Source organism: Dreissena polymorpha, chromosome 8 (genome assembly GCF_020536995.1).
Source record: "Dreissena polymorpha isolate Duluth1 chromosome 8, UMN_Dpol_1.0, whole genome shotgun sequence".
In the NCBI taxonomy this organism is placed as follows: Eukaryota; Metazoa; Mollusca; class Bivalvia; order Myida; family Dreissenidae; genus Dreissena; species Dreissena polymorpha.
In genome coordinates, this window is record NC_068362.1 from 62,933,126 (window position 1) to 62,948,416 (window position 15,291).

Consider the following 15,291-nt stretch of genomic DNA (forward strand, 5'->3'; position numbering starts at 1 on the left):
AAAAATATGTTTGTTGCACTTCATCCCCAACCGATCATAAACATAATAATCCTCTTCAGAAAGGAACAAAAATTAATATAAAACAAGGGCTGTTTGTAAAACATGCATGCCACCCATATGGGCTGTCCATTGTAGTGGCAGCCATTGTGTAAATACGATTTTTGTCACTGTGACCTTGACCTTTGACCTAGTGACCTGAAAATCAATAGGGGTCATCTGCTGGTCACGATCAATGTACCTATGAAGTTTCATGTTCCTAGGCAAAAGCGTTCTTGAGTAATCATCCGAAAATCATTTTACTATTTCGGGTCACCGTGACCTTGACCTTTGACCTTGTGACCTCAAAATCAATAGGGGTCATCTGCAAGTCATGATCAATCTACCTATGAAGTTTCATGATCCTAGGCGTATGCGTTCTTGAGTTATCATCCGTAAACCATTTTACTATTTCGGGTCACGGTGACCTTGACCTTCGACCTAGTGACCTCAAAATCAATAGGGGTCATCTGCAAGTCATGATCAATCTACCCATGAAGTTTCATGATCCTAGGCCCAAGCGTTCTTGAGTTAACGTCTGACAACCACCTGGTGGACGGACCGACAGACCGACCGACCGACCGACCGACAGACCGACATGAGCAAAGCAATATACCCCCTCTTCTTCGAAGGGGGGCATAAAAATTTGGCAATTCAACTGTATATCTTTAACTGTACTCAACCGTCGTATCAAGGAAACAAATGTTCTGACCAAATTTCATTAAGATTGGGCAAAAAATGTGTCTTATAGACTGTTCACATGTTTTCACTTTATACATATAGAAAAAACTGCCCCACCTCATGGCGGCCATGTTTTTCGAATGTTCACGACTATTTTCCAACTCGTCCGAGATATCCACATAACCAATGTTTTGACCAAATTTCATGATGATTAGGCAAAAAATGTGACTTCTAGAGTGTTCACAAGCTTTTTTACTATATAAATATAAGAACCCCCCCCCCCCCCCCCCCCTGGCGGCCATGTTATTTTACCGATCCCAACCATTTTAACAATTAACCCTTTATTCAGGAAACAAATGTTCTGACCAAATTTCATGAAGATTGGACCAAAAATGTGACTTCTAGAGTGTTCACATGTTTTCACTATATACATATTGAGAAAACTGCCCCGCCCCCTGGCAGCCATGTTTTTTCACCGATCTGGACCATTTTCGAACTCATCAGAGATAAAACTACAATCAATGTTTTGACCAAGTTTCATGATGATTGGGCAAAAATTGTGACTTCTAGAGAGTTCACAAGGTTTTTCTATAACCATACAAGGAATACTGCCCCGCCCCCTGGCGGCCATGTTTTCCAATGGACCGGAACAACTTTTGAACTCAACCAACATATCATTAAGACAAACATTTTAACAAAGTTACTTGAAGATTGGGCATCAAATGTGACTTCTACAGTGTTCACAAGGTTTTTCCTTTTTTTTGATCTAGTGACCTAGTTTTTGACCCAGCATGACCCAGGTTTGCACTCAGTCGAGGTATCATTGGGACAAATGTTCTGACCAAGTTTCATGAAGATCGGACAAGAAATGTGGCCTCTAGAGTGTTCACAAGGCAAATGTTGATGACGGACGCACGACTCACTACGCACTGCGCACGACGGACAAAAGGCAATCACAAAAGCTCACCATGAGCACATTGTGCTCAGGTGAGCTTAAAATATTAGAAATTGGATGGCTCGAATTCCGGATGGCTTGAACTTTTGTTGCTGCACGAGTTCGAGCCATCGGGTTTCGACTATAAATATGAACATAATGAATTTGAAAAAAACCCGAAGAACATCCAATTAAGCGCTAGAATTGCCGGGTACATTTCAGTATATTTTCCATATCCGGGATACATTTAAGTATACTTAAAGAGTACCAGGTGTACATTTAAGGAGTACCCAAGCGGACAATGACCAATCGAGCATTACTTAAGGCACTGTGCACTGACTGATTGTCAACAATTAATTGCAAAATGGGACCAACATCACTTTGAAAATGCAAGTCCTCTAAATGTAAAGAAAAAACAAAATTGATACTTTTAAGTAAGTCATGTTAAATTGTGTTACTTGTAGCCATTGTTTACTTTTCCTGTCAAGTAAAATTATGTTGATAATACTGTAACAATACACCAGTGACCGCCTGCATAAACAATTCAGTTGTGAAATTGTTCATTTAAGGAGGAGGTGGTTCCAATGAAAGTATTGATATTTTAACAGAGGCTGTAATAGGCACCAAGGTGCCTGCAATTGCTGGGGCTGCAACAGTGGCTCTGTACACAAGCTTCAGTTTAGTGCAGTAGTTTCCAGCTGTGTATGACACTTTCTTAACTTTTTCAAGTTATAAGCATATGAACAGTATCCTATAGGCTTTGTCCGCCTGTCATCCAGTGTGCCTGTCACAAAACTTTTCAGAACTATCTATCATTAACTATATTAGATGTCAACATGAAACTTAATTGGTGTATAGATATCAATCAGGAGAATTGCCATGCACAAAAAAATACCCAGACACTTTCACAGTTTAGAGTTATTGCCCTTTTTTTCTTGTATGATGGAATTTTTCAGGGCTTTATCTCTTAAATATATACCATATTTCAACACTGAAGTTCATGGGTGTGTATATATTAATGGGAAGAAGTACCATGCACAAGAACCATAACCCTGCACTTTCTAAACTAAGAGTTCTTGCCCTTTGTTGTTTTTTATGATGTAACTTTTCAAGGCTAAATCTCAGATAAGATTTCAACATGAAACATCATGGAAGTATAGATAACAATGAGGATAATTGCAATGCATAAAAACAATTACCCTACAGTTAATAATCTTTTTAGGATGATACCATATTAGGGCTTTTTTGTTTTCTAAGAGAATGGCTGTGAGCAGCCATTTCTCAATTTTGACACAAACATTTCACAAATCTAGTAAGGCCACTATACTTGACAAAAAAGGCCATATTCAACTGTGAAATTTTGACTTTTTTGGGCTTTAAACTTTCAAAAATGGCCATTTTACAATTCAAAATTAAAATTTGATTTAATATTTTACATAAGCGAGACAAGATATTGACAGTACACTGCAACGCCGATATATCGCGGTTGGTGGGGTCCAAAGATCGCGAGCGCGATATATCCGGCGCGCGATATAACTCGAGAAATGTCTAACTTAATTGTATTGCGGTTAACTTGTCAATTTTCCCCAATGTTTTCATTTTATATACAGCGCTGCTACATATTTGTATTGTAATAATTGCAAACCAATGCTATAATATACGTTTTCGTTACTACATAAATATCTGTGTATTTTTCATAAAAACCAAAAGTAAATTATGTCTTTTATTTTTATGTACGATCCCTCGCGAATCAGCTAAAATAAAAAATTCTTGCCGTAAAAAATGTATAAAATACATTGAGCATAGATTCGAATTTACCCCTAGCGTAAGGGTAACGATACCACGAGTTTGAATTATATATGGAAATGTCAACGCCACATAATTCGCGTGATACCGCAGTACTTTTGTTGAAATTTACAACGAAACTTTTAACGGAAATTAAATTATCGCAATGTTGTACCGGCTACGAAATTTTCATTTACAAATAAATACACCCACGCGCATTTTCGCGCGCTTTTTATCAGAACAAAGAAATTCATGACCAGTACCGAAATTTAACGATTTATATATCAGTAAACTGCCATTATTACCTTTGCAATGACACTAATTGGATATTTCCTAAGTGTTAAAAACAACCCCAACCTTGTGTAAACAACATTGTCACTAATCGAATGTTTTTCACGCTTCACTGCGTGCCATAGTAAGCCGCGAAATATGGGGTGTTGATACTAGCTAGAACCGGTTTTTTGCTTAAGTTAGCAAATTCTCAGATTAAATCATGTCATTTAGTGATCATGCTCGTCGGATTTTTGGGAGCCATAGCCAAAGCGCGATATATTGGACAGCGCGATATAACGGTCCGCGATATATCGGCGTTGCAGTGTAGTAAGGCTTTTCTATGGTTTTAGATAGACTTCACCAGTCAGAATATTGTTGTAAGTGGTTATTTGTTGAAAGAAAGAGTCAAGACAATGAAAACAAGTGTTCCGCGGTCGGAGACATATGCCCCCACCAAACATGGCCTTGACCATGACCTTGACCTTTGACCTAGTGACCTAAAAATCAATAGGGGTCAGCTGCCAGTCATGATCAATGTGCCTATGAAGTTTCATGATTCTAGGCCTAAGCGTTCTTGAGTGATCATCCGGAAACCATTTGGTGGACGGACCGACAGACAGACGGACCGACGGACGGACCGACGGACGGAACGACATGTGCAAAACAATATACCCCCTCTTCTTCGAAGGGGTGCATAATAATATTTTTTAATGCTTTATTACAAGACATTGTAATATGATGCAAGTATTAAACATGCTTTTACTATACTTATTCTTTACAAACTAAATTTCACAGTTTTTACAAGTAAGCGACTCGTTTTTCACAACTTTCAGAAGTTCGCGACTCATTTTTTCACAATCTTTACAAGTTCGGGACTAATTTTTTCACGAAGTGAGGGGGCCAGGGCCGCTTCACAAAATTAGGACTAAAAGCCCTGCATATATCGTGGGATTTGCACCCATTCATAAACTAAATTTATTTGGGGGGGGAATATCAATTCAACAAATTTGATTGTTTTATATCTTGATTGGGCATTTTAATGATTATACTTGTTAATGTATAACTGAAGACAACTTGCAGAAAACACAATCCCAATCATAGAACAAGTTCCGTTGCATTTATTAATTTGCTTGAAAACATCATGTGACAACATTAATGCATTTAAAATTTTACAATGCTTCATAACTGACAATTATCAAAAATGCTTAATTGATTTGAAGAACGAATATTATTATTTGTTAACTTTAACATACAAATCATGAAAAATTATTTTCAAAGAAACATCTGCCAGTGCCCTAATCTCGGAATTGTGTGATGTGCCAAATCAACAAATATTTCGCCCAAAAAATTGGCAAAATAAAGTAAACCCATAAAACATCAGTGTTCCTTATTGCAATAGCCAACATTTCAACACAAGATGTGGTATGGTAACATACATTTAACAAGATAAAAATACTAGTTTGTAATTCTTTTGAGGCAAAATATATTCCATTGTAATTTCCCATGACACCTATTCCTAAAACACGAATCATTTTCGAACTCATCCAAGATATCATTGGGACAAATCTTCTAACCAAGTTTCATGAAGATCTGACAGTAAATTTGGCCTCTAGAGTGTTTACAAGCTTTTTCTAAAGCTATATAAGGAAAGATGCCCGCCCCCTGGCAGCTAGCAACTGGAGACATTTTCAAAATGGTCTAAGATAAAGAAGGGACAAATTTTCTGACAAAGTTTCATGAAGATCGGACAATAAATGTTACCTCTAGAGTGTTAACAAAACAAATGTTGACAACGCATGACGGACAAGGCGATTACAAAAGCTCCGAGTACTGGGCAGAGCTGAAATGTCCAACAAATGTGTTAATGAAATTTTTCAGCACTTACATGTGCCCATGTTGCTCGACAGATGACCGATAAAACAGAAACTTGTTAAATTGTAAAGAGAAATTCAAAACAAGAGGGCCCCAAAGGCTCGAAGTTGATCACCTGATACAAAGGAACTGACATGTTCTGTGAAGCCCAATATATTTTTGGAACAAATGTTCTGACCAAGTTTCATGAAGATTGAGCAATAAATGTGACTTTTAGAGTGTAAACAAGGTAACGGAATACTGTTAGGGCCATTGTGGTTACACATTAAAATCCAGAGAGCAACAATGCGATAGTGCGATAGTATGATGGCGACAATGCGATAGTACGATGGCAACAACCCCATAGTACGATGGCAACAACACGATAGCATGATGGCGACAATGCGATAGTATGATGGCGAAAATGCGATAGTACGATGGCAACAATGTGATAGTGCAATAGTAATGTGGCGACAATGCGATAGTACGATGGCGACAATGCGATAGTATGATGGCGACAATGCGATAGTACGATTGCGACAATGCGATAGCACAATGGCGACAACGCGATAGTACGATGGCGACAATGCCATAGTATGATGGGGACAATGCAACAACATGATAGTACAATGGCGACAATACGATAGTACAATGGCGACAATGTGACAATACAAAGGCGACAGTGCAATAGTATGATAGTGACAATGTGATAGTGCGATAATACAATGAAGACAGTGTGACAATACAATGGCAACAGTGCGATAGTACGATGGCGAAAATGCGACAATGCGATAGTGCGATAATACGAGATCATATGACTATTGCATTGTTGCCATTGTACTATAGCGTTATTGCATTGTCGCCATTGTACTATCGCCTTGTCGCCATCGTACTATCGCATTATCGCCATCGTACTATCGCACTATCGCATTTTCCCCCTCTGGATTTTAATGTGTAACCACAATGGCCCTAATGGTATTCCGTAGTTTTACAATAGCTATATTAGGAAAAATGACCCGCCCCCTGGCAGCAATGCTTTTCAACAAATTGTAATGGTATTCAAACTTATCCAATATATCATTACAACAAGAGGACCTGAAAGGTCCAAAGTCCCTCACCTGAATACAAAGGAACTGACCTGTTCTGTGCAGCCTAAGATATCATTAGAACAAATTGTTCTGACCAAGTTTCATGAAGAGTGAATTAATAATGTAACTTTTAGAGTGCTTACAAGGGTTTAATAAAGTCATGTTAGGAAAAATATCCATCCCGCTGGCAGCCTTGTTTTTGTACAGACCTGAACTATTTTTGAACTCCTCCAGGATATCATTATGCCCCTCTTCGAAGAAGAAGGGTATACTGTTTTGCTGGATGTCGGTTGGTCTGTCTGTCGGTAGAGCAGTCTGAATGTCGGTAGACCAGTTTGTTTCCGATCAATAACTCATCAACCAAGATGACCCCTATTGAAATTGGGGTCACTAGGTCAAAGGTCAAGGTCAATATCACACTAAGTGTGAAAATCATTTCCAATCAATAACTCGTCCACCAATAGACCGATTGGCTTGATACTTCACATGTGCATTGGCCTTGGACAGTCAATGAAACCTATGGAAATTGGGGTCATTAGGTCAAAGATCAAGGTCACTATGACACAAAGTGTGAAAATTGTTTCCGATCAATAAATCGTCAACGAAATGACCGATTGGCTTGATACTTCACATGTGCATTGGGCTTGGACAGTAGTTGACCCCTTTTGAAATTGGGGTCACTAGGTCAAAAGTCAAGGTCACTATCACACTTAGTGTTTTTTTCCGATCAATAACTGGTCAACAAATTGACCGATTAGCTTGATACTTCACATGTGCATTGGCCTTGAGCAGTGGATGACCCCTATTGAAATTGCTGTCACTAGGTCATAGGTCAAGGTCACTGTCAAACCAAGTGTAAAAATCATTTCTGATCAATAACTCTGCAACCAATTGACCAAATGGCGTTATCCTTCACATGTGCATTGGCCTTGGACAGTAGATGACACCTATTGAAATTGGGGTAACTAGGTCAAAGGTCACTATCACACTAAGTGTGAAAATCATTCCCGATCAATAAATCGTCAACAAATTGACCCATTGGCTTGATACTTAACATGTGCATTATCCTTGGACAGTAGTTGACTCCTTTTGAAATTGGGATCACTAGGTCAAAGGTCAAGGTCACTATCGCACTAAGTGTGAAATCGTTTCCGATCAATAACTCGTAAACTGATTCACCGATTGACTTGATACTTCTCATGTGCATTGGCCTTCGACAGTAGATGACCCTTTTGCAATTGGAGTCACTAGGTCAAAGGTCATGGTCACTGGCACAATAAGTGGGACAAGCGTTTCTGATCAATAACTCGTTAAGGAATCGACAGATTGGCTTGATACTTCCCATGCACATTGGCCTTAGACAGTAGATGACCCCTATCGAAATTGGGGTCAGAAGGTCAAAGATCAAGGTCATTGTCACAATAGGTGTGAATATTGTTTCTGATCAATAACTCATCAACGAATTGACCAATTTGCTTGATACTTCGTATTCGCATTGGCCTTGGACAGTAGATGACCCCTATTGAAATAGGGGTCACTAGTTCAAAGCCCTGTTTAGGGGGGCATATGTCTCAACACTTGTTGGCACTAATCTTCTGACTAAATTTTATGATGATCGGAAATAAATGTGGCCTCTAGAGTGTAAACAAGGTAAATGCTGACGCTGCGCGACAAAAGGCGATCACAAAAGCTCACCATGAGCAAACAATTAAGCTTAGGTTAGCTAAAAAGTTTCATGACTGTTGATATGAAAATTGTTGAAATAATTTATTTTTTTAAGTTTAGTTGGCCTGATGACTATTGCATTCTCTCCCTTTTCAGTTGTAAGGTCTTGATAAGATGTAGTCGCGCCTAGTTTATTCTAATTCGGGTGTGTATGGAAATATCGGCTTTGTGTGGTTTAACACACTGTAGATAAACCATTTTGACATGGATTTAATGGGAATTAATGAATCTTTTACTGATTGTTGCTTAAATAAACTGTACAAGATTGACCAAACCAAAAAAAATGCAGGCAATAATTTTGCGTCTAATTTAAGATAAGGTAGTGCAAAAGTGACAGGATAATGTTGTCGAGCTATACAGAATAATATGTTTGTATATGTCATCAATGAGTTTTTAAGTTGAAATGTAAGAAATATGAACAAAATGTGCTTAAAAAAGTGAACTAAACTGTTTTTGAAACTTCAGCAAGAAATGCAATAGTAAAATATTTATTTTGAAACAATCAGTAAACAAGAGGGCCTGAAAGGCCCATATGCGCATTTTGAAACAAGCAGTAAACAAGATGGTCTGAAAGGCCCAAAGTCGCTCACCTGCTATACAAAGGAACTGACCTGTTCTGTGCAGCCCAAGATGTAATTAGAACAAATGTTTTTACAAACTGTCATGAAGAGTAAACAATAGGTGTAACTTTTAGAGTTCTAACAAGGTTAATGTTTTTACAAACTGTCATGAAGAGTAAACAATAGGTGTAACTTTTAGAGTTCTAACAAGGTTAATGTTTTTACAAACTGTCATGAAGAGTAAACAATAGGTGTAACTTTTAGAGTTCTAACAAGGTTAATGTTTTTACAAACTGTCATGAAGAGTAAACAATAGGTGTAACTTTTAGAGTTCTAACAAGGTTAATGTTTTTACAAACTGTCATGAAGAGTAAACAATAGGTGTAACTTTTAGAGTTCTAACAAGGTTAATGTTTTTACAAACTGTCATGAAGAGTGAACAATAAATGTAACTTTTAGAGTTCTAACAAGGTTAATGTTTTTACAAACTGTCATGAAGAGTGAACAATAAATGTAACTTTTCGAGTTCTAACAAGGTTAATGTTTTTACAAACTGTCATGAAGAGTGAACAATAAATGTAACTTTTAGAGTTCTAACAAGGTTAATGTTTTTACAAACTGTCATGAAGAGAGAACAATGAATGTAACTTTTAGAGTTCTAACAAGGTTAATGTTTTTACAAACTGTCATGAAGAGTGAACAATAAATGTAACTTTTAGAGTTCTAACAAGGTTAATGTTTTTACAAACTGTCATGAAGAGTGAACAATCAATGTAACTTTTAGAGTTCTAACAAGGTTAATGTTTGTACACACTGTCATGAAGAGTGAACAATAAATGTAACTTTTAGAGTTCTAACAAGGTTAATGTTTTTACACACTGTCATGAAGAGTGAACAATAGGTGTAATTTTTAGAGTTCTAACAAGGTTTTACTGCAGGCATATAAGGATTAATTCCCCGCCCCCTGGCAGCCAAGTTGTTCAACCAACCAAAACCATTTTTCAACAAATCAAAGATATCATTAGGATGAATCTTCTGACCAAGTTTCATGAAGATCTGACAATAAATGTGGCCTCAAGAGTGTTAACAAGGTTTTACTATAGCTATTTAAGTAAAAACCTTGCCCCCTGGTGGTCATGTTTTTCATGAAACCGTAACCATTTTCGAACTCGTCTAAGATATCATTGGTACAATCATCTGACCAAAGTTCATGAAGATTGGACAATAAATGTGGCCTCTAAAGTGTTAACAAGGTCTTACTAAATCCATATAAGGAAAACAAGCCCTGCCCCCTGGCGGCCATGTTTTTCACCAAACAGAACCAATTTTGAACTCGTCCAAAAAAAAATTGGCATAAATGTTCTGAGTAAATTTCATAAAGCTCGGACAATAAATGTGGCCTCTGGAGGATGAACAAGGCAAATATTGACACGAAATACATGAGAAATGTTGTTGGTTTTTTTTTGCTAGAATTTTCTTAACTTTCCGTAAATAATGAAATCTGGAAATCATTTTGGATTAACATGTTTAATTATACGCATTTAAAACTACTTAAAAAAGAATAATGTGTTTTGTCAACCAATGGTCCTAACACAAAATGCAATCAGTAGGTATATAACGTGTTTTGAGATTGCCAAACGATGCATACATATACATGCATGAATGACCTGACAAGTTATATCGCGATCAGGGATTAAGTGTACTCGGTAAAATTTAAAGAAAGATGCGTTTGTATTCTCAGAAATTTGCTTTCACTTTCGCAAACTTTTCTGAAATGAGGTACATGTAACATTTTAAATTTAGTTGTTGATTTGTAGTTATTACTACAAATGAACAGTGTTCTATGCTATCAGATCGCGTCACGTGATTAACGCATGTTCAGTGGGAATTCCCCCATCCTACAATTCAAAATTTATGTCTGGGACGTCCACATTTAAGGCATGGAAGTAAAGACTTCCAACTTTTAAAAGCTAGCGAAGCGCTGATTCTGTGACTGAGTGAGTGATTATAAGATACAAATATACAAGACTATTGCTAAGCAATCAAAGTCCCCTACCGGCTCCACCATTGTCAGAAATTCCACCATTGTCAGAATATTTTTTTTGTTTTTGTTGCCATAGCAACCAGAATTTTTTACTTTGGAACAAAATGAAATGACGTGCATAATGTCCATATTGTCATCTGTCCATGTTTTAAGTTTCATGAAAAAATATGAAGAACTTTTAACGTTATCGCAGGATCCAGAAAAAAACACCATTTTCAGCAGTATTTCTAGTCTATTTGTTGCCATAGCAACCATAATTCTTGACGTAGGAACAAAATGAAATGACGTGCATTATGTCCATATAGCAATCTATTCATGTTTCAAGTTTCATGAAAAAATATTAAGAATTTTTAACGTTATCGCAGGATCCAGAAAAAAACACCATTTTCAGCAGTATTTCTAGTCTATTTGTTGCCATAGCAACCATAATTCTTGACGTAGGAACAAAATGAAATGACGTGCATAATGTCCATATTGCCATCTTTCCATGTTTCAAGTTTCATGAAAAAAAATATTAAGAACTTTTAAAGTTATCGCAGGATCCAGAAAAGTGTGACAGACACACAGAGCGAAAACCATATGTCCCCTCCGGTGAAACCAGTAGGGGACTAATAACATAAATCTCTAATGTTTGTGTTTTTTCGGAAACATTATTTAACCCCGTGGTCAACAAAAACCAGGGACCTATACGAAAATCTTTGATTTGATATGTTGTTCCGTACACTGATGTACACTCTTTACAGGACTAGGACCTACTCAATGAAGGTGTTTTCTTTTACCGATACAAGCTTAATACGTTAAATGTTAAGCAAGATAATATTTAAAACAAATAAATATTAAGCGCTTTAATATGATCACGACTTTCATTCCAACTGTCAACCGTTCCTGCGCTAATTTTGACAAAGCAGACTTTGTTCCTTCGTTGTTTTGACTACCTGAACATTCATTCCAACCTTATTTTGACAACTCAAACAATCGTTTCCACATTATTTTGAGAGTCCTGATATTCCTTCCTGCATACTTTTTAAGCCCAGACATTTGCTCCGAAATTTTTTTTACATCTGGACATTGGTTCGTACAAATATACCCATTTACCTTAACTGTGAAATCAATATGTACATGTATACATGTATATAGTAATGGGCCACTCCCTCAAATTCACTCCCAACATGGAATTTCTAACAAACGAACATGGGCAGCCTGTGCTATGCTTCGAGGGTCGCTCATAGGCAAAGAAACACACGTCTAAGTCTACAATACGGTGGCAATGCAGTTAAAGTCGCCCCGATTTCCGCAAGGTTTCGCTAATTACAGATCTCCGTGTAAGTGTTACTCTGTATGCGATTTACTTTTAATGTTATCATTCTAATGCTCACGAAAAATTCTTAAACCTGAATAAAAAAATTATGCAAATATGAAAAGTAGCACAATTTTATAATGACATATTAAAAATTCCGTTCACAAATTACCCAAAGTGTAATATTTATATGGATAAAATGTGATAATAATGACCACGATAAAATAATGTAAGTACCAATAACCGGATCGTAAAAATAACATAGGAACGAACGTCCACCTGTGTCAAACTTAGCGTAGGAACAAATGTCTGTCATTCACTTTATAATTATGATTATACTGGCTAATATTTATAAAGTATTTAGTTTCTGGCAACCTACTTTCAATTTGAGTACATGTATTTGGTGCTAAATTAGTACTAGAAATGAGTACGCAATACTACTACCAGAAGAAGACATGTCTGCATGTAGGTTTCATAAATTATGTTTTATGACCAGGCATCTGCTGCCTGTGGGTTATGAAAACTTGTTGTTATTTAATATTTGTTGGCACAGTATCTGATCACAACGAGATAATGGGTTTGTGATGAAAACAGGGGCAATAAAGCCACAGATCTATCAATAAACAAGATTTTTATCGATCTTTGATAAAACACCGCGATAAATAAAGGCTAAAACAAAGAGCGTAAAATGTGTGTAAACAATTGAATGAAACAAGTACTTCAATCAAAAACATTTATTTAATGAATTAACAATTAATATGGGAAGTATAACTGCTAATTCCAGGGTTGTCATTATGGTTGTAAACAAAGGATTATTTTGGAATAGTAACCGATTGGGCCGGGGGTCAAGGGGGAAGCATAGGCCCCCTTGTAGGTCCAGGGCAAGGCCCTGGTAGTGGGGTCAGGGGGGCGAAGCTCCCCGACCGAAAACGAATTCTATACATTTTAGGGACAAAATAATGCTATTCTCAGAGCATAAAAAAGTTAAAATGGGGTCTAAAAAGAATAGAAAATTTTAAGATTTTCACATTTTAAGTATTCTGTACAATGTAAAAACATATTATACATATTATATTGATAGATCTTTGCATGTTCCAATTCTATCCATTACCCGATAATCAAGCATTATTACGATTTCTTTTTTTTCAAAACCAAATTACGGCCAATATTGACGATGAATGTCGTCCGCCATTTAACGCAAATGCATATACAAATTGAATTGTGGGATTGGGGAATTCCCATTGTACATGCGTGAATCACGTGACGCGATTTGAGAGCATTGAGAACCGTTTATATTTAGTAATTACAACAAATCAACGACTCAAATTAAACTGTTACATGTACCTCCTTTCAGAAAATTTTGCGAAAGTGAAAGTTAGTTTCTGAGAATAAAAACGCGTCTTTCTTTAAATTGTACCGAGTACTTGTCATTCCGGATCGTGATATAACTTGTCAGTTCATTCATGCGTGTAGACCTATATGTATGCATAGTTTGGCAATCTCAAAACACGTTATTTACCTATTTATTATATTATTTATGTGTAATGACCATTTGTATAACAAACTGCATTATTTAATTGAAGTATTTTCAAATGCGTTTAATTAAATGTGTTATCCAAAATCATTTTCAGCTTTAATTATTCGCGGAAAATTAAGAAAATTCTAGCAACAGAGACACATTTCTCGTGTTTTTCATGTACAGATGAAAATCATGCCAAAATTAGACTTCATGTATAACATCACGTCATTTTTCCTCGGGGAAAACGTTGACCTTAATATTTAGATGCTGAATAACAACTTCGTAGCGCAGAGGTCGCTAATATCTTTTATTTTGGCAGAAAAGAGCATTTTTTAATATGAGGAAACTTTTCCTCTAACTAAAAAAAAACTAGTTAATTACGTTCTACAGTGCTACATTCGTTGAGATACGGTCAGTAATAATCTGTTAAATGTACAGCTATTTGATACAGTTTCACATGGGGTCGGCGTGTATTCGGCTGCCTGAGCGCTGATTGGTTGACGTGCTTACCAAGAAGTATTTGATTGACAGCTGGAAAAATCAATATTGGCCACTCGCTGAGAAATTCATTGAAAACAGTAGCTCTTAGGCGGAGTTAACGGACTGACTGAATGACCGGGCGTCGCTCTACTATACTACGGTTATTATGCGTGATAAAAACTTCCGATCGCAATTTTAAAGATTCGGGAAAAACAACCGATTTTCTGGCGATTTTAACCGATGAATTCGATCGGCAATCGGTTAATAATGACAACCCTGAATTCTGACAATCCCATCTTTTGTTGACAATATCATTACGTCGCAGAATGTTCAAAAGAGTGAATGTTTGAAATCAGATGCATTGCGTGGAACTATTAGAAATGGATACATGTTCAGCCTCGTTCTGGAATTCTGCTAGTCACATGACTTCGCCCTCTTAACAATTTTGGCTCATTGTCAAAAGAAGAAATATAATTGTTTACGAACGCAATTTGTTTTCTTTTGTATTTTCTAAAAATGGTCGTAGAAAAATTCACTTCCAAGGGTTTAGAAACATTATCAGAAAGAACTCTTTCTCTGTATCTTGCAAATAGTCTTTTAACACCATCGGCGCTCTCATCTTAAAATGAGTGCCTTTTTTATGTTTGTTCTCTCAACAACACAAGACCATCATCATAAATAAAAATATACTGGTACATTGAAATACCAATAATGTGAATAATACTAGACATGGAATTAATACAATTCTCAAACAATAGTTCATTAAACACAGGTCTTGTTGTTTGTACTTCAGAAGACTTATTAGCCTTTTGTACTGTTAAGTCCACTCAATTCAACTGTTTCTCATATCGGTACAACGTTTTCAATGTGCACATAAACATCCCATATTCGTAGACAGTAGACAAAAGATTTGGAAACACCATTGTATCTGGGAATACAAACAAAGCTGACACATTTAAATCCCTTTGAACATCACATACCTTATCAACAGTTATTATTTGATAGAAACAATTATTGG

At 36.6% G+C, this 15,291-nt stretch overlaps 1 protein-coding gene across 14 annotated transcripts in view; it reads right to left on the bottom strand.

Annotated features, from left to right (window-relative positions):
* LOC127843146 (protein RRP5 homolog) overlaps positions 1-15,291 on the bottom strand; it is a 124,450-nt gene that overhangs the window by 50,389 nt on the left and 58,770 nt on the right. The gene's annotated exons all lie outside the window — the stretch shown is intronic.